Here is an 18,884-nt window from a genome sequence, read left to right as displayed (position 1 = left end):
ATTCTTTTTCTTCAGTATTTTCCATTTCAGTCTGTGGTTAGTTGACTCTCTGGATGTGGAAACCACAGAGATTAAGGCCAACCATGCCTTGTGGCTGTGTTTAAATTTGCCCTATTTGTTAGAGTCCCCCTGGCCACCTTACTGTTATCCCACACATACTAGGCAGGTTCATGTGACTGGGGATGGGAGAGCAATGGTGTACTCTGTTTCTCATCTCTGCCGTCTTGACTTTGAGGCAAATAGCTCTTTGCCTGGCCAGCACTGGAGGTCCCAGGAGAATGAGCTTGTACAACCAACCCTCCATTCCAGGATGGCCATGGGCCTGGGACCAGCCATGCTGGATGAGCCCTCTGAGTGTATCCTTATGCATCTCCTGAGGGAGGGGCTGCTTTCAGAGTATGGTCTGGGTTACTATGCAGTGGGAGTCTGAAGGGCAGCTGGGGTGTGGGGGGCAGTCTCCCTGAGGACCTGATGCTCATTCTAGTCTGGAACCAAGGTTGCATAACCACACAGGATTCGGCTGGTGCATGGAGATGATAGGGAAGTTCCAATCCCACAGCCCCTGGCCAGGCATTCTGGGATGACATCAGGAGTTGCTGGGGGAGACGGGGGGGGGGGGGGGGGGAAGGGAATGGTTCTAGAACAGGGCAGAGAGGAGGATCCAGGCCTGAGGTTCAGAGACTCTTGTCATTATGGAGTCTAAGGAGCCTACTCCCCAGCTGCTATCTGCTTGGTTCCCTGAGAGCCCCACCACATACCCTCTGTCCTTCTAGATAGACCTTGGCCCAGGCTGTACACCGAAGCCTTCCCACACCCCAGACAGTTCAGGTAAGTGGAGAGAAGAAAGGGAAACATAGAGATTGAGGAGCTAGGCCATTCGTTTCCTCTACCGTTAGAGCTGTCCTGTGTCTGGTGATCACCACAGCTCCATGTAAGACTTTAATTTCAGTTGTAAATAAAAGCAAAGCAACATTTTCCGTCAGCACTAGCCACAGTTTGAGTGTCAGTGGCCACCTAGGCCTATGGGGTCACAACAGCAGTGCCTGGCTGGTAAAGGTATAGAGGGTGGCCATCCTCACGGAGTGTTTACTTGGGCAGTGTTGGCCTTGTATCTGAAGCCACCCCATGGGAGCAGACAGGTTGTACAGCCAGGAATGCCAGTGGCACGGAACTCAGCTTCATCTGTCAAAGGAGGTATGGAGCGGGAGTACCTGTAAATCCTCCTGCCCAGCTGGCGCCTTCCCTGAGACAGAGGAGGCTGAGGCCACTTGGGGCCTTTTGCCTTTGTCCCCACGTCAGACACAGGAGAGCCTTGCTTATTGAAAAGACAAGTAGATAAACATTTAGTTTGGGGGTCTCTGGGACTTGCAACTTAGAGACTAAATGCCCAGAACACTCCTTTAGGTCTTGGGGAAAGGAATGAGAAGAGAACCCAAATGTAGAAATAACTCCATCCTGTGGTGAGTAAATATGTAAAATGGGGTCTAATCTATAGGATATTATTCTGCCACGAATGAAGGGAGCAACCTACATAGGTTATAACCTTGTACGAACTTTGAGAAAGAATATGATGATAAGTGAAAGAAGCCAGTCCCAAAAGGTTGCATGCACTCTCTAATTCCATTTATATGAAACACCCAAAGCAATCATGTCTGTGGGCAGTGGCTAGTAACGAAATGGCTATCCCACACGTCTCCTTTCGGGGTAATGTGGATGCTTACTACCAGATAAAAGTGGTAGTTGTTCCACACTGTGGATAGAATTCACATTACTAAAGTGTACGCTCTCAATTAATAAAAACAGTAAATTCTTTGTTCTTTTTTTTTTTTTTTTTTTTAACAATAGGAAAGTGAGAAGAAACAGAAATCCGGGTAGTAAATCTACATGTTCCTTATAACATTTTTCTGATTTATTCATATACTGAGATATTTTCATAAGGAATTGTTGGAGTGGGGCTAGGAAAAGGAACTGTTTTCTCAACTGCAGGCTTCCGAGGCAAGGGGGGGGGTCATGGTACCCTCAGATGTCCCCTCAAGAGCAACAGACCTAGGGGCACTGCTGTTGGCTCCAGGTTTGCCAGCCAAGTGCACAAAGAGAGGCAGGGCATTGGATGCTGCCCCAATGCTTCCAACTGGATCTGGAAGGACACAGCGTCCACAGCCTCAGCCATCCCTACATCTGCCAGCATCACGATGCCCCAGATGCAGCTTGGTAGAGAAAATGGTCCTGTCTCAGTTTGTACCAAGGAAATGAAAGCACAGAGATGTGACCAGACTGGCAATGGCCCTATGATCTCCGAAGGGAGAAAAAAGACTCCAGCCCAGGTTCCTGTCCTCCCCCAGCCACCTCTGCAGCCAGAGGCTGTGTGAGGCTGGGGGCAGAGCCAGCCCTGCTGTGGGTTTGCACAGCAGTTGAAGCAAGGTTGGTAGTGTGCAGGTGGGAGATAGAGCCCAGTGTGGGTCTAGTCCAGGGTGCCCATGATACAGTCTCTTCTTTAACCAGCAGGTGCCCTGCAGCCTCCCACCTTGGCTTCCTGCCTGGGTGGCTCTGGGCCACAGAAGCCTTCCTGTGGGTGGGCATCCCCTCCTTCCTGAGGGTGGGAAAGTATGACTCAGGGTTTGGTAGCTGAGTTTTAGAAGCAGGAGGCAAGGATAGGATGGCAGTGCTTCTAAAAAGCCTGGGGAGGGGACTGCCTGTCTGTTCCCGGGACTTTGACCTTGGGTTGTGAGTGAGCAGGGTGAGGTTAGAGGCTTGAAGGAAGAGGCAGGACCAGGGACCCAGCTGTAGGGTGGATGACCAGCCTGAGTTAGGGAGGCTTAGGGCTTTGCTTTTCCTCAGGGTGGTTGTAGTGGAGGACTGTTTTCACCCACCGTCCAGCCATGCCCCACCCTGCCTTGGTGAGCAGGCCAAGGCCTGTTTGGGGAGGTTGCCACAGCAGAACTCTGTGGGATTGGCTCTGCTGACGCCTTCCCCTGGCATATGGCTCCTCCGCCCGCCTCAAGCTCTGCCAGCGGCTCCCCTTTCTCCATGGCAACTTAGCTCAGTGGTCCCAGTGGAGGAGAGAGAATCAATTCTCCCTCCTTCCCGCCCTCCCGCTCCACTCCCCACCCCTTCCTCTCCCGCTTGCCTTCTTCCTTGCCTCTGTTGTCCCTGCGTGGTGGCTCCTCACACAGCCAGGGGACTGTGTGCTGGCACTTCCAGGCATGAGATGCCTGGAGCGCTGTGGGCTGGGGGCGGCTCTCTGAGACCTGCGCATGGGAAGCCAGCAGAGTCTGCAGGATGGGGCTTCTGAGCAGGGCTCCAGCCAGCACCTGCTGCGCGAGGCTCCAGCTCTGGTCCCTTGGTGCCCCGCTCCCCTTACCTCATGTTGGCTTCCTGAAAGGTAATTTTCTGCTTCTTCTTGAACACATCTCAGCCTTAGGCTAGGTTTATTAGCGAGGAAGGCTCCATCTGGTCAAGGGTCTGTTTGCTTTCTCTCCGAAAAGCTGGGATGGAGGGAGAGCTGGAAGGAGAGGCCTGGAAGGAGAGGCCTGTTTGGGCCGAGTTGGAGTGCACAGTGTCTCTCCTGAGTAGCTCCCAGGACGGAGGACATTGCACTGCTTTGCTTCCAATTTTGCCTGTGATTGCTAGAGCACACACAGTCTGCTTTCCTAGAGCGTGGAGGCACCAAGGAAAGGAGGAAATTCAGAGACGCTCACGTGCCCCCCAGCGGGCAGAGCTCTGCCTACAGGCTGCCTGCCTTTCTGGCTGACTAGTCTTCAGTCCTCTGGAAACGGGCACTCAGTGTGGAACTGTTTTGTCCCTCCACCAAGATTTCAAGAGGGTGCTATGAAGAGACTGGTCTCCCAGCTTGTTTCAGGTGGACTGGTCGTGCTGGTGTGTCCTGTGTCCATCTTCAGACACCCCTGTTGGCATGGGATTCTAAGACTACTCTCTGGTGGGTGAGCATTCTCCATCTCTTTCCACCCTGGCAATGGCATTTGGAGAGGGAGTTGGTGATGTTGACCCCTCCACAACCCAGCCCAGGAGGCAGGCAGGCCCCCCTCCCATCGCCCCTCCTTCCTGTGCAGCTGGCAGTGGAAAAAAAGAATCCTCGGTTGTCAACAAGAACATCTCCTGTGTTGATGGAAAGTGAGGGCCAAAGATACCGTATTTAGCACCCATTTCTTAGAAGCTACAGGCTTGAGTGGTGTCTGTGTGTAAGCCCTGTCTGATCTTTAAATAGAAAAACGCACACCAAGTAGCCCTGTCTGACTCACGGGAGCATCAAAGTTTGGTGTGGTCTTAGGGAATCCATACCCAACTCTGAAAGAGGTTCACAGCTCAGGGGGCTGCCCGCAGTGGAGTTGGGCCATTCAGGGGTGGACCTGAGTTACCAGTGCTGAGGCCGAGGCTGAGACATACTTAACTCTCCCAAGTGTCTAGAATATAGTAGGACTCGGGATCTTGTTGCTAAGTCAGGTCATGGCCACCTGATTGTGCTCTATTTTTGTTTCCGCATTCTCCTTGACAGATTGCTCTAATAATGGCATCAGAACCTCGACAGCAGCTCAAGGCCTGTGTGGCTCTGTGCTTGGCTGTATCTCCTTCATGACCCCTTTCTTTAAAACTGAGTGAGAGCTGCCACAGACTGTGTTTCTAGTGCTTTTCTCCTGGTCAGTAAAACGGCCCCAGTAGGCAGGACAAGGAGACTGTGTCTCCAGCAGCAGAGCTTCCAGGCTCTGCACTTACTAAGACCCTTCTGGCATCTGGTGCTGTGCAGGCTTCTCAGTGGCATTCATTACCCACGTCTGGGTTTGTTGGCTGGCTGTGAATTCTGATGGGTTTACAAGCTGATGATGCTGGGGAAGCAGTGTGCTAGTTTGGTTTTGTTTGTCTGAGAATGGAAAATATGATGTGACACGTAAAGGCAAGCCCTCAAGTACAACTCTGTTCTCATCTCTGCTCTCAGCTTGGGTGGGGGGCTGGTCTAGTGTTGCCACTGCTACCTCTGCTATCACAGCAAGATTCCTTTTGTCCCGGAGTCTTTCATGCTTCCCCAGGACCAGCCAAGCGCCCATTCTGACCATTCAATTGGCAGACCCGAAAGGACAGCCAGAGCTGAGCTCAGGAGAGGTAGGCTCCGCCTCCCACTGCCTGTATCCCAGGTAGACCCTGAGTGCCGCCCTCCAGCCCTGCCTCCTCCTACCCAAGTCCTTGCTTAGTGGATGCTCCCAAGTGTGATTGTGATTGCAAGATTGCACTTAGTGCTGACTTACGTGAAAGCATCTTGGGGAGCTGCAGAGGGTGTGAGAACAGCTTGGAGAGGTGGGAACCCTGGCTGCCGATGGCCTCAGCCAGCGAGAGTGTAGAAGGCTCATTCCAGGAAAAGTGGAATAATCACCGTATTGGCTGGCTTTCAGGCGGTGAGTGGTTCTTTCTTCTTTAATTTGACAGGAGCACAGGGATTCAGGGAAAGGATGGCGGGAAGCAGGGGAGCCTGTGGTTTACACAGACCTCATGAGGCCCTGGTGCTGTGAGGGAAAAGTTCAATGCTTTTCTCCCATGCTAGATTGAGCACCCAGGCTATGTACAGGCAGGACAAGCAGCTCGGGACCCCTATTAAGGGATTCTGGGGTTCAGGATAGTATCTTTCTGGGAGGTTGAGCCTTTGTCCCCACCTAGGATCCCCATGCACAGCTTTTAAAAAGTCTCTTAGTGTATTAGCTGAATGACCTTAGCTGTACAGAAAGAAGGAAGCTCTTGCGTTGTCTTTAGATACATACATACATACATACATGCATGCACACTTGTTCATCCTCTTCCTGTGTGTGCACACACATACCCATGCATGTGCATATCCACATGTAAATAAACTTGAACCACACACAGACACATGTGCCCCTTCTGCTAGCTCATATATCTATTGACATTCTGTTCATGTGCTCCATGATTGTAATAACTGTTCCCAGCACTGCCAGGATCACACAGTGTGCCTTTACTCATTTCTTTTCAGCTCACTATCTAAGCTGAGTAAGGCAGACTGACCTTGTCCACTTCTAGAAAGAGAATCCACCCTCTCTCTTCTCCTGCCCCCCTCTCCTTATCCTGTACGACAGTGTCTGGGATATTACAGAACTTGGCATGTTCTTCTGTCAGAGAAGCATGGAGATGCTCATTCATTGAAAGTCTCCAGCCCTAAGGGAAAGAGATTGTCAGAGAGATATTGATGGGCTTAAGATGCAGTGAGATGCAAATCTCTGTGTGTGGTGTGTAGGTACAGCTGTCTGGTATGTGTGCATATGTAATGTGTGTGCATCTGAGATTACATTGTGTATGTGGTTTATGATAGGTGGATGTGTGGGAATGTATATATAAATGTGGGGCATATGCTCAAATATGTGCATTTTATGTATGGCCGTGCGTGTGTGTGTGTGGCCTGTGAATTGTTTACAGTATACATATGTAAATGTGCGGATGCATGCATTTATTTCTTTTCATATGTGTATGGGGGGGTATCCGTGTGTATTACCTGTGGTATGTAGGAGTGAGGCTGTGTTCATGTGTATGTTTGGTATTTGTATAACTGCATATATGTGGTATGTGCCTGTATAGTTGTGGTATGTGTAGTCTGTTGTGTATTTGCAGGTGAGCTGTGTTCAAGGCATGAGTGTTTTGTAGTATGTTCATTTTATTTGTAGTGTCTGAGTATTATGTGTATCTATGGGGCTCTGAAAGTGTGTTGTTTGTGGTGTTATGTGCATGAATGTGAGGGTACACATGTACATATGTGTGGTATGTATGTGTAGGCGATATATTGGTGTTTTGTGTACATGTATGTGATTTGTTGTATATGAGGGTGCAAATAAATATTGTATGCGATATGTGTATATCCATGATGTGCTATGTATGTATGCAGGGTGTTGTGTGCATGTGGGTGGTGTGTTTGTGTGTGCACTGGAGTATGTGTAAGCATATGTGTATGTGCTCATACATGTGTAGTGTTCTATGAACGTGGGTAGTTGTGTGATAATTCATGTCTGTGTACTTTTGGGGTGTTATATGTAGTACGTGGTGTGTATGTGGTGTGTCTGTGTGTGTGTGTTCTGTGTGTGCTTGTGTCTATGTGACTTCTACATTGCCCAGTTTTGGATGCTTGGGCATCCTGGCTTCCTATTCCTTTTCCATTTACTGTCTCGGTTTCCAGAGCAGCTCTGGGCAGATGGTTTTGAGTGACTGTCCCAGAGTCTTACTGACTATTGCATGGGTACTTTTATCATTTCATCTCATGGAATATTACGCTGACACCCCATTTCACAAACTCACATGCCACCTCAGGGGTTGATCAGCCTGTGCTGTGAAGGTAGAGCCAGAACCCCATTCTCTTGACTAACTCATGCATCATTTACACATGCGGCTGCTCTGTGTGGCAGGCCCTTGGCACTAGATGAAAGCTAGACCTGACTCTTGCCTTAGGAGGAGGCCTGCGTGGAAACAGGCTAAGCAAGCAGGAGGGCAGCCCAAGAAGGAAGTGCTCATTCCACTGACCTCCTTCCCTTCATCCCAGCTAGCTGAAGGGGAAGCTTGGGGAGACAGTGGAAAGGAGTTCCCCTTGCCAGCCTGCTCTTTCATCCATGGCTCCTGCTTAGGGTACAGTTCAAGACTCAACTGTGAAGTAGAGAATACAGCACACCCAGACCCCACTCCCCTGACCCCACCACTTTTATTCTGCTATAGACTCAGAACGATTCTCATTTAAAAGCTATCCCACAGTCAGGAAGATGATGCATTACAAAGTCTGTTTATCTTTTACTAGTGTCTTAAATATCAATGGCTTATGTAGTGGGAGGGACTGTGTACATCATGGGACCTATGCCTCAGTTTCCTGTCTGTAACATGAAGAGAACACTGCTTCACGTGCCTAACATTCACAACAGACGTGAAGGAACTGGACAGGGTGTGTCAGCGGTGGTGGAGGTGGTAGGGCTGTTGTGGACAAATCATTCCATAGCTGCTTTAATGGGCCAGGACAGATAATACACCCCTTTAGACATATGTATAGGGAGAGGGCACGGACATAAAGCAGTGCAAAAGGAGAGGAGTCTGCAATTCTTGGTAGATATGTGGGAGTTCTTGTTTTCATTTTGTAATTTTTCTGAAAATTAGAGATTATGAAGAAAGAGGTTTTTGTTTTGTTTGCTTGTCTTTTTGTTTGTTTTGCCTTAGACAATTGAGGATTCTTCCTAAAAGGTAGGTAGAATTCAGGGTAACACAGGCAGATTCTTATCTTAAGGAATCCAGTAGAAGCCCAGTGAATAAAAGCTGTAAGTGGCTGTGCAGCCCTGAGATGAGAAGAGGGAGCTGAGAAGGAGAGGGGTTGCCTGTAGCTTCTAGGTTACCAGCCTGAAGCAGTTTCCTCTAAACATGAGAGGCTCTAGGGTGCGGCTTAAGAGTCAAGGTTCTGTTGCCTAGAATGGCCCTAGCTGTACCTTTTCACGTGCTAGGTGAGAGGAAACTGGATCTTACACTGGTGTCAGGACTGGGTGCTGGTGGTGGTGGTGTTCATTTGTTCATGCAGTAGTGGGTTTCCCGGTAAGGTGAGTTTTGCGTGCTCCCCCCCCCCCCCATGGCTGTGAGCTCCCTTCCCCTAAATATTCAACTCAAAACCTTGACAGCTGTCACAAGGGAGTCCTAGGCCCACAGATCAAGTCTGTGATCTGTGAGTCTGGAGTCTCTGCTCTGTACCAGGAGACCTTCTCTGGCTGCCATTGTCCCTTGACAAAACCAGGCTTGATGGAACTGTACGAACTATGTTGGAGAGCTGGGTGGGGGTGTTGGAGAGGGAAGGTAAGGGGCTCTTACCAGCTTAGCTCCGTGTCTGTATTTTCAGTAGCTACTCCTTTTTTTTTTTTCCTCAGTTTTCCCACCTTTTTGGGACAAGAACCCCTCACTAGTTTCAAATGCAGGGCTGAGGGAAGAAAGCAAGTCCAAAGGCCCTGTTCTTGTCCCTGTTCTGCCATTAGCCTGCTCTTGAGATCCTGGCGAGTCCCTTGGCCTCTCTGAGCCTATTCCTGGTTTGCATGATAGGGTTAGTGATGGCACCTTCACAAGCTGTAGAGGACAAGGGCAGAGTACCTCTGTGGCACACTCTCTTCCGGGTCAGTGCCCTTGTCAAGTACTTTACAGCTTTCTAGGCGTGTGCACACCACCTATGGCTGTGAGCAGGCTTTGTCAAGACTGCTCAGGCAGGGAGTAGGGATTAGTTAATTTTAAAACATTCTTGCTACCTTGTTTCATTTGCTTAGGGTGTTAGTCTCTGAAGTCCTATCTCCAGGTTGGGGCTGTATGGGGCTCCTGGGATGGGGGTGGGGCAGGGACTGGGCTGCTTGGGGGCAGGAACTTCTTCAGACAGTAGGAAGTGCAAAGTGTGGCAGCTGCACAGACCCAGGTTTGAATCCTGGCTATGTGATTCACAGGATCTGCTGAATGCCACTGTACCTTTGCTTCCTGGTGTGCGGATCAGGGCAGTAGTCCCCTTTGTCGCTTGTGTGTAACTCCAAGTCTCAGCTCCTTTCTCCATCATAGAGAGGCACAGGCACAGGTGATGACTTCACAGGGCCTACCTCCAAATGTCCCCTCTGTATCAAAGTTTGTCCTGGTATTGAGGCCAGGACAGTCCCTCTAAACTGTCTATACCTCATCAGTACAAACTCCATTGTGTTCCCTAGATCAGGCTAGACCCTTGGGGGGGAGAAGTAGCATTGGCGTTCACCAACCCTCAGGCTTTCTGTCTGTCCCTTATAAAAACATCTTTTATTCTTCTGAGACTGCTGCTGAACACACTCACCCTGTCTAGTTCTTTCTGAGCCCTGGTAGCTGGTTCACTTCAGCTCGCAACTCCTTTCCAAGCTGACTGATTCAGACAGGCTGCTTTCTACTTAACATTCAGTTCCACTGCTTGGCCTCAAACTAACTCTGTCAATCTGCTCTAATCTTCTGGCTCCTTCCCATTCTCTGTCTCGTTCTGTCGTCACTGGTATCTATCTTTTTCTCTCTCTCTCTCTCTCTCTCTCTCTCTCTCTCTCTCTCTCTTTCTCTCTCTCTCTCTCTCTAACCTCTTTACAACTGTCCAGGTAAAACTGCCTCTTCTCTCTCCTGCATTGCCCCTCATGTAGCTTCCCTTTCCCTCTCTTCTTGTGAGAGTTGGGAATATCCTATTCTATCAAATCTTTCTCTGATTTGTCAGTTTGTCTGCCACTCAACTAGACATAACTTTCAAACATGGGTGCCTCCTTCTACAAACTAAGTTTACCTTCATTGTTTGAGATTAAAAGTGTGTACTGTGTGTCTGTATTTTAGCCAGAGGTGTTAAAGGTGTATGCTGAGGGCCGAGCCACACCACAACTAGAAAACAGTGGTTTTCAGTAATCTCAGGGTTCATGGTGTGATCAGATATCCTGCAACAGGCCTTCCATTTCAGGATCCAGGGAACAGCTCTGTGTCTCCCTGCTGGAGCTCAGCTACAGTGCAAAGGAGGAGCCTTCACAGGCCCAGAGAAGGGGCAGAGGCCAGTAGTCATGCATGAGACCCTGGCTAGTACCTGGGCTTAAGCAGGAGTGGCTTTTCTGTACCCACTCTGCTATTCACAGTTTTACACTGCAGAGTTCAGTATGCTTCTGCTTCTTGTTCCATGGCTTCCAGATCAGGCCGGCTAGAGGGAAAAACCAACACAGAGACCCAGGGAGCTTGAGGCCACTGCTGAAGATACTTGTAATCTGTGAGCTAGGCAGATCCAGCAAGGGCATATTGCTGCTCAGAGGTGTCCACAGTCATTAGCTGGGATGAAAACCAGTTGGTCCCCTTGAGATGATACAGATGTGCTCAGGCCGAGGCAACTCCAGGTCCTCCTTACCAAGGGCCTCTGGCCTCATGTGAGCCAGCCAGCCTCAGCATAAAAGTAGATTCCTTTAGTTGCCACACCTAGGGCTCCAACAGGCCTCCCTGCAGGGACAGGCCTTTCTGGTTACCCATACCCACACACTAACAACTAGAGGTGATGGCAGTGCTGCTGCCTGTCCAACCCAGGGGCCTTAGGTATGGCCCAGCACAACCCAGCCTGCAGACCACTGTTTGATGTAACCTCCTGTTTGCAGCCTGGTAGCATTCAGGGGCTCTCCAGTAGACCTTGCTAGGGTAGGACCAAGACATGGCTATCTGTCCCCTAACCCCATCTCTGTGGGGGAGGAATCGAGCAGAGGTTCTGGAATCTACCTATTACTTCATCTTGGAGTCTCATCTGCCTTCCAAGCTCCCTCCCACTGACCCTGTGCCTCTGCAGTCTCCTGGCTGGGTCTCACACTTTGAGCTTTTTTGGGTTCAGTGTCATCTGTCCATTGTGTAGTTGGTATCCAGTATGCAGGTTGAGACCTTTCTGCCACCTTGCACTTGTGTCTGATCTGTCAGCTTACTCTTACTATGGCCTGTGACATGGTTAAGGAAGATGAATAGTCTGTTCCGTAAAAGTTCAGTGACCTTCCCAAGGTCATGGAACTATTCAGGAATAGGGTTTGGAATTAAAATCATTTTCCTAACCAGTATTTACTGGGTACCTTTTTTGAGCATCACTGTTTTTTTTTTTTTTGTTTTCTTTTTTTTTTTGTTTTATTTTTTGTTTTTTTTTTTTTTTTTTTTTTTTTGTTTTTTGAGACAGGGTTTCTCTGTGTAGCCCTGGCTGTCCTGGAACTCAGTCTGTAGACCAGGCTGGCCTCGAACTCAGAAATCCGCCTGCTTCTGCCTCCCAAGTGCTGGGATTAAAGGCGTGTGCCACCACCGCCCAGTGAGTATCACTGTTGATGAGCCCTGAGGAACCACTGTGAACAAGGCTCAGGGCCTGAGCTCAAAAGCAAACACATGGCCAAAGAATGGGGTAACAGTAAGAGCCAAGAGCACAGTTGGCACATGGTGCCCAGGGGCCAGGAAAGGATAGAGATGGACAGATGGATGTGCATAGAGGACTCCAGGCCCATGGGGACAGCGGCTAAGTTTGAAGACACCAGGGCTTGGCTCTTTTGTATAACCTGTCTAAGCCTGTTCTGCCTCTGCTGTCTCCCTCTATACATGGAAGAGGTCAATCCAAACTCTTGTTGTCATTTTTCAGTGGTTTGTCCATCACCCTGGGGAGATGTGTTAAAACACAAGTTGCTGAACCTCCCCTGGAGATGTGTGGTTCTGAGAGCCTGGGAGGAAGAATCTGATTTTTTAAAAACTACATTTATGTGGTTATTTGTATGTGGGTGGAGGGCATATGTGCGCTACCGTGTGCTTTTGGGGGTCAGAGGACAACCCCAGTGAATCCACACTTCCCTTTCACCGTGTGAGCTCTAGGGATCAAACTCTGATTGTTAGGCTTGGCTGCTCAACCATCTCACCAGCCCAGAAGTCTGAATTTTAAAGCGGCTAGGTGTTGGTGCCACACACCCTTAATCCCAGCACTCGGAAGGCAGATCTCTTGAGTTTGAGGCCAGCCTGGTCTAGAGAGCCCATTCGGGGACAACCAAGACTACACAGAAAAAAGCCTGTCTTGAAAAAAACAAAACAAACAAACAAACAAAAAAAACAAAAAAGAGGCTCATTAAATACACAAGGTATTTCTAAATTCTCTGGTCTGATCTGAGCAGCACCAGACTCAGCTATCTTGCATCCCTACTAGCCTCTGTGATAACCCTGACCATGACTGTTGTCGGGGCAAACCCATGGAATTGAGAAGTGAGAGGTAAGGTAAAGGGACTGCCTTGCTGCAGCATCATGCCACACCCACTTTGCCAGCTGTCTGAGAAGCTGGAAGTCCTAAAGCTTCCCAAAGGCCTTGACTGTTGCCTTCCTTGATTCTTCGATGTTCCCCAGACTGGAGGCAGGTTGAGAACGAAAGTGTAGGGTGTGAAGTCTGTGTCTCAGTGCGTGTGAAGCTTGCCTTTCTCCCTGAGTTAGGTCTGAAAGCCATTTGCATAGGGCTGGTGCACATCAGGATTTTTGGCAATGTCAAGCCTGGCCTGACCAACACAGGAGCCTACAAAAGCCCAGGATTGGGCGGAGAATCTGAACAGCAATCAGCACACTATGGGCTGAATGGCCATTTCCCCTCAAGTATCCTAACAACCCGCACACAGACTTCTCATTAACATGAGAAGGCTCCTTAAGTGCCCCAAGTTAATTGGACCACAGCCCTGGTAACAGCCCAGCAACAGGCTGGCTCAGACCTGCTTAAGAGCTGAGGCTGCTCTCATAGCTAGAGCTACAGTGGTCATTTCCCACAGTGCACTCAGAGCAGAAACGGCTGGCTGGTAGACATGGGGAAGCCAGGGCTGAGTGCCGTGCCACAGTGCACAGTGCTGAAGCTGGTGACTTAAACTGCAGAACTGCATTTCACCATGACCACACAGTGGCTCTGATGCACAGCCTCCCAGCTTTCTTCCCACTTCTGGTGGCTCTAGGCCTTCCTTGGCTTGCAGCTGCATCACTCTCCTCTATTTCCAACATCACGTGGCTTCCACTTCAGTGACTCTCTGTCTATCTTCCTTCCTCCAAAGACACTAGTTGCTAGTTGTGTTTTGAGCCCACTCTAAATCTACTAAGATCTTATCACAAATTTGTCTTAATTTGTTATTTGCCAAGACCCTAGTAAGGTTCCATTCTGACATCCCATGTAGGTATGAACTTGGGGTGCTAGGGAAACCTTACTCCTGTTATACCCAGCAGGCAGATGTTCCCTAAGAATAAACCTATACTGGCTAAGACACAATGGCCTGGTAGCAGCTGGTCCTAGGAAACAGATCAGGTACTTTTAGCAGCTTCCTTTCCCATCACCAGCTAAGTTAATTTGCCTCCAAAAAATAGAATCAGAGACACCAGGAGAGGGTGTACTATTCAATGCCTCCATCAAGTTGTCCCTAAAAGAAAGACCCAAGGTGACTCTAAGGTGCTGACAAGGAGACAAACTGCTGAGCTTAAGAGCTTTCTTGTACTATCGCGTGGGTGGTGAGTAGCCCATCCCAGAGGTGACTGAGCTCCAGCTCTGGAAAGATGATTCCCATCTGCCAGGCTTCGTGCTCCTCCCAGAGATCCAAGCCCCACCTGACAACTACTGAATGAGGCCAGGGACTCCCAAGACCATCATCTTCATTGGTGGCAGTCAACCTTGGATCCTGAGATCTTTCCTGCAAGCCTGGCTCAAGTTCTTACCACTGGCTTGTTTGTGGGCTTAAGGGGTAGGAAGCGTGACCACAATTGTGCAGTGTCCAGAGCATTAGCAAGCACAGGCCCTGTATACAAGGCCCGCCGACGCTGTGAGCTTGGACTGTTCAGAGACTGCTGGGACTCTCTTGTTCTACTCTCCTTATCCTGTGAAGCCTCCTGCCCAGCCCTGTCAGAAGCTACTCCTTCTTGGACTGGCTGATGCTAGCTATCTCAGATGTAGTTCTGATATCCTGAGCTGCTGGACTTGGCACATGAGATCGGTGCGTTTGTCATGTGCAAGAGCCCAGGCCTGTTTCAGATGAGGAACACCATACACCTCTTGGCATCAAGAGGTGATGATGCCCTCCATATATCCTCCCATGTGCTGGGCTGGGTTGGGGAGGAGCCAGATACAATTCAGAGTTTGTCTGTGTCAGAATGTCTCCATTTAAGGCCGAGTGATATTTCCCTGCGTGGATAGACATCTTTTTACTCATCCATCAGTAAACATTTGGGCTTTTCTCACCTTCTGGCTATTTCCTAATTCAAAACCCCGGAGTTTCTAGAGAGCATGGTTTAAAAAAAAAAAAAAGTATGGGGCTGGGTGTCTGGCAGGGATAGTTAGACCTTGATGCCTCCTCACATAGCACCAGTTAAAGACTTCATTCTAGAGAGTTCTATCTGTCCTGTCCTCAATAGCTTGTGTCTTTGCTTCCCGGGCCCGTTTCCCATCCAGGCTATAGTCACAGCAAGGTGAGAACTTCAGTCTTGTTCTGGATAGAATACTGCCCTTCACCTGAAACTTAATACCAGCAGGTTTTGCTCAGCTGAGTACTGCAGTGGCCCCTGTTACAGTGTTGCTAGGGTGAGTAGTTACAACCTTGTTGAGGTGCGGAAGCTCTGTTCTTTCTCTTCTGATTTCTTGCATGCAGGATAGTTCTCATAGACTGGTTGGGCAGATGCTATGGCCTCAGAACCGTGGTCACAGAAGAATGGATAAGTGCTTTCCTCTCTACAGGGGCTTCAGCTGTCTTGGGCAGCCAGTGCCTATAAGGCAAGAGCTATAGATAGACTGCCCACAGGGGTGGCCCTGATCTAGGAGGGTCTTGAAAGGTGACCAGGACACTTGACAGAAGTGGACAGCAGGCACTAATTAACTTTCAGACACATGCCCAGCATCTACTCTGACATCCTAACACTGTGTAGTTCCCACTTCTGTGAGACTGATGGTATCTCTACATGCAGAGCAATTAAGCAACTTTCTCAAAGACAGAGCTTGAGGCTGGAGTGAGGCTCAGTGGTAGAGTGCTTGCCTAGCGTATACCAAAGTCCTGGGCTGCATTGCCAGGAAAACACACACACACACACACACACACACACACACACACACACACACACCAAAGCTTGCATTTAAACTAATTCCAGTCTTTCCCACAATTCTTTGCTTTGTGACCTTCAACTCAGTTTTTATTTGCTTTTCTTTCCCCCACCACGCTATCCTTTTTTAAAGGTGGGAGTGGCTGTGTTCCTCCAGCCTCCGCCAACTTTCCCCCGTTCCTGCTGTTCTGTTCAGGGCTGTTCAGCGCCTCTTCACCTCCCACCCTGTTGACATGGGGCTGTTGCTGGGCTGGTTTTGTTTTTGACCCAGTCAGCCTGGCAGGGAAGTGGCAGGTTGTGTGCAGACTTCCCAGAATAGCCCCCGGCTCCCCGCCAAAGATAGAGGAGCCAGACTGTGTGCGATGGCTCGGACCAGTTGGAAGATGATTCAGTTCCCTGTACCCCAGCCACCCCCTCTCCTTCTTGTTCTCCCCCTCTCTGCTCCCCTGCCCTCATACACCCACCAGGCTAGCCCACTGCATGCTTCTCAACACCTGTGACATGGAGTATGCAAGAGGAGTCTGCAGCCATTGGCTTCTGGGTGTTAGTTGGGGTGGCTCTGGTGTGTCTTTGTGCCCTCAAGGAAGAGTCCTTACCCCTCCTTGTTTCTGACTTGCTTGATGACCTTAGCCAAGTCCCTGCCATTGTCATGACATCAGTTGCAGTGGGAAAGGGTACCTTCCCAGCTGTTGAGTGTGCTGCTGGGAGTGGGATCGAGGTGGCAGGGTGGCCTGCTACCTGCTGCAGAGTGACTAAGGAGTGCTAAGTTAGTTCTGTAGCCATGACTGCCGGTGAGAGCAAGGGACACTCCACTGCATTGTTACCTATCATTGTCACTATGGTGGCAACCTTCTTGAGTGTTGCATGCTGGATAGTCAACACCGTCTTTGCTTATGACTCCTGTTTGCCCTTTATGATACACACACACACACACACACACACACACACACACACACACACACACACTGAGGCTCAAACTCTAGGTTACTTGATCTAGATCAGTGTGAGGTGGTGTTACTGGAACCTCCATCCTGACTTCCCAGCCTGTGCCTGTCACTGATGCTCATCCAAGAGAAGCTTTCATTGCACTTTCTGGGCTCTTCCCACCAGACTCAAGAGTTTCTCTTGAAAGAGCATTTAAAAGGTCACACCTACATTAAGGATGGGCCCACAAAGGTTTCTACTCAAAAGAGATTCCCCTAGGATGTAGAGGCATTTCTGGGATGAAGGTGCCTACCCATGTAAACTCCTCTATTGCACTGAACATGCAAACAGCTTCACAGACGGTGAGCCGACAATTAAGAGACACTATCATGAAGCCATGAAGCCTCATGTTCTCTCTACCAACCTCCCCAGCTCCCCACCAAAGACTTGTATATTCTGAGGTGATCACTGCCAGTAGAGATAGAGCTCACCCAGGTCAACCTAGCTCAGAAGTCGCACTACTGAGAGCTGAGCCATGTCTGGTGCTCCATCCCCTGTTCTATATACAGAGACTAGAAAGCTGTGCTCTTCTGGACCCTAGCCCCATTCCTTACACTGACTCTTGTCACTGAACAGGTAGCCAAAGGATGTTGTCTAGGTTTTATCTCAGAACTGGGCTCTGCTTTCTTATTTGTCCCTCTGTAACCAGTCTTCATAGTTACTTTTATAGGTATTGTGCTTGTGCGTTCTCTCTCTCTCTCTCTCTCTCTCTCTCTCCTTCCTCCCTCCTTCTAGACTGCCTGCCTTCCCTCCCTCCTTCCCTCCTTCCCTCTTTCCTCTGTCCCTCTTTTCCTCCCTCCCTCCTCACTCTGTATGTATGTTAGAAGCATGCACATACATTTGCCTTTATTTATGACTAATGTCCTTGGACTGTCTCCCAGGGTCTAAAGGCCTGGTGAATTTCAAGGGTAAGACACACATAACCTTCCTTAGAACCATGTGGGTTGCAGGATGAGCCGGCCCGATGTACAGTTGGCTCACGACATGTAGAAAGAAGGTTGACATGCACACCCACAATGCTTTACTCTCTATCCCCAAATGCAGCAAGCTCGGAATCCAAGTGCTTTGTCATAGCTCATTTGGCAGCAGAGTCCCAAGTGAACTAGGGTGAGGCTATTTATAGTCCACGTGAAGGTATTTATAGCCGTTATATATCCTGTACTCATGAATTCAGTGCAGAAATTTCAATGTATTTGATTATTGAAAAGTGTGGAAATGTGCTACCTGTCTGACATTCAAGAAACTTAAATCCCATATGCATTTGCCCCAGGGGTAACTGTTCTGTAACTTTTTTCTGATTGTAAAGGCCTTCTGCTCACAGTACTGGCCACAGTGTTTCTCCTGTGATTTTGGAGATAAGGAGGCATTGTCAGCCATGGGGGCCCTTCCCTGACTCCCATGCATCCATCAGAGTACCCAGCAGTTAGGTGCTTTTAGTATCACTTGGTGGTGACTGGATACTTTTTTGGGGTGGGATAGGTCTGGTTTAAGAAGCATTTCACACTACCACTGGACACACGGACACACACACACACACACACACACACACACACACGGGGGGGGGGGTATATTACCTCTCCTTCTTCTCCAGAAGATTTTGAGTCTTCAGTATCTTGTCTCAGTATAGGAAGGTGAAAGGGATGACTGGATCTCTTTCCTTATGATGCTTCTGGGAAGTCTTAGGCATGTCCCTGGATTTACATTCAAAGTACATTGGAATTGGGGTGGAGAACAAATGCTTGGGGACCCAGGTACATGGAAGAAGGGATGTGCAGACCCAGCTGCTTCCCTTGGGCAAGGGAGCCAGCTTTGGCTATTATTGGACCTCTGTGAGAACTACCACCTCCTCCCACATGCTTGTAGTTCCTCAGAACATACCTTCAGCACCAGCCCAGCAAGTCATGGGGAGGGGAACCCAGAGAGCATAGCACAGAAGACTTGAGTGACATTCCTGGGCAGAGTCAGGTCCTCACTAAGAAGATGCCCACTGCAGCTTCTGGAAGAATGACCCCAGGGAATCTGCCTGGAGCACTGAGAACTTGGAAGCTGTTTGTGCCGCCATGGGAGGATTAGGGAAGGCAGGAGCTGAGACATCATCTACTCAGTGGGAGTATTGGGCAAGCTAGGCAGGAGCCTCCCTGCTGTAGCTCCCAGTGTAGGATTTAGCCACTGTGGCAGGAAGTCCACTTCAGGGTGGCACTGAGGGACATGGTGAGCCTCTGGCCTGGTCCACGGAGCTGTGCAGCTGCCTGAATTGTATGATTTGGCCTGGCCATGGCTCACCTGAGGGAAGAAATGTGAAGTGCTGAGCC

General features: G+C 49.4%; 1 protein-coding gene across 10 annotated transcripts in view; it reads left to right on the top strand.

The window, feature by feature from the left end:
* The window catches only part of Pitpnm2 (phosphatidylinositol transfer protein membrane associated 2), a 137,118-nt gene that overhangs the window by 61,182 nt on the left and 57,052 nt on the right, over positions 1–18,884 (top strand). Inside the window, exon 1 of one of the 10 annotated variants that reach the window (XM_076922874.1) lies at positions 3,133–3,382. The exons of the other annotated variants lie outside the window; for them this stretch is intronic. The gene's annotated coding sequence lies outside the window, so the exon portion shown is untranslated. Of the gene's footprint in view, positions 1–3,132; positions 3,383–18,884 lie in introns of those variants that run through there. 10 annotated transcript variants of the gene reach the window in all.

Source organism: Arvicanthis niloticus, chromosome 24, assembly GCF_011762505.2.
Source record: "Arvicanthis niloticus isolate mArvNil1 chromosome 24, mArvNil1.pat.X, whole genome shotgun sequence".
NCBI lineage: Eukaryota > Metazoa > Chordata > Mammalia > Rodentia > Muridae > Arvicanthis > Arvicanthis niloticus.
The sequence above is the reverse complement of the archived record's forward strand: the minus strand, read 5'-3'. Positions and strand labels throughout refer to the sequence as shown.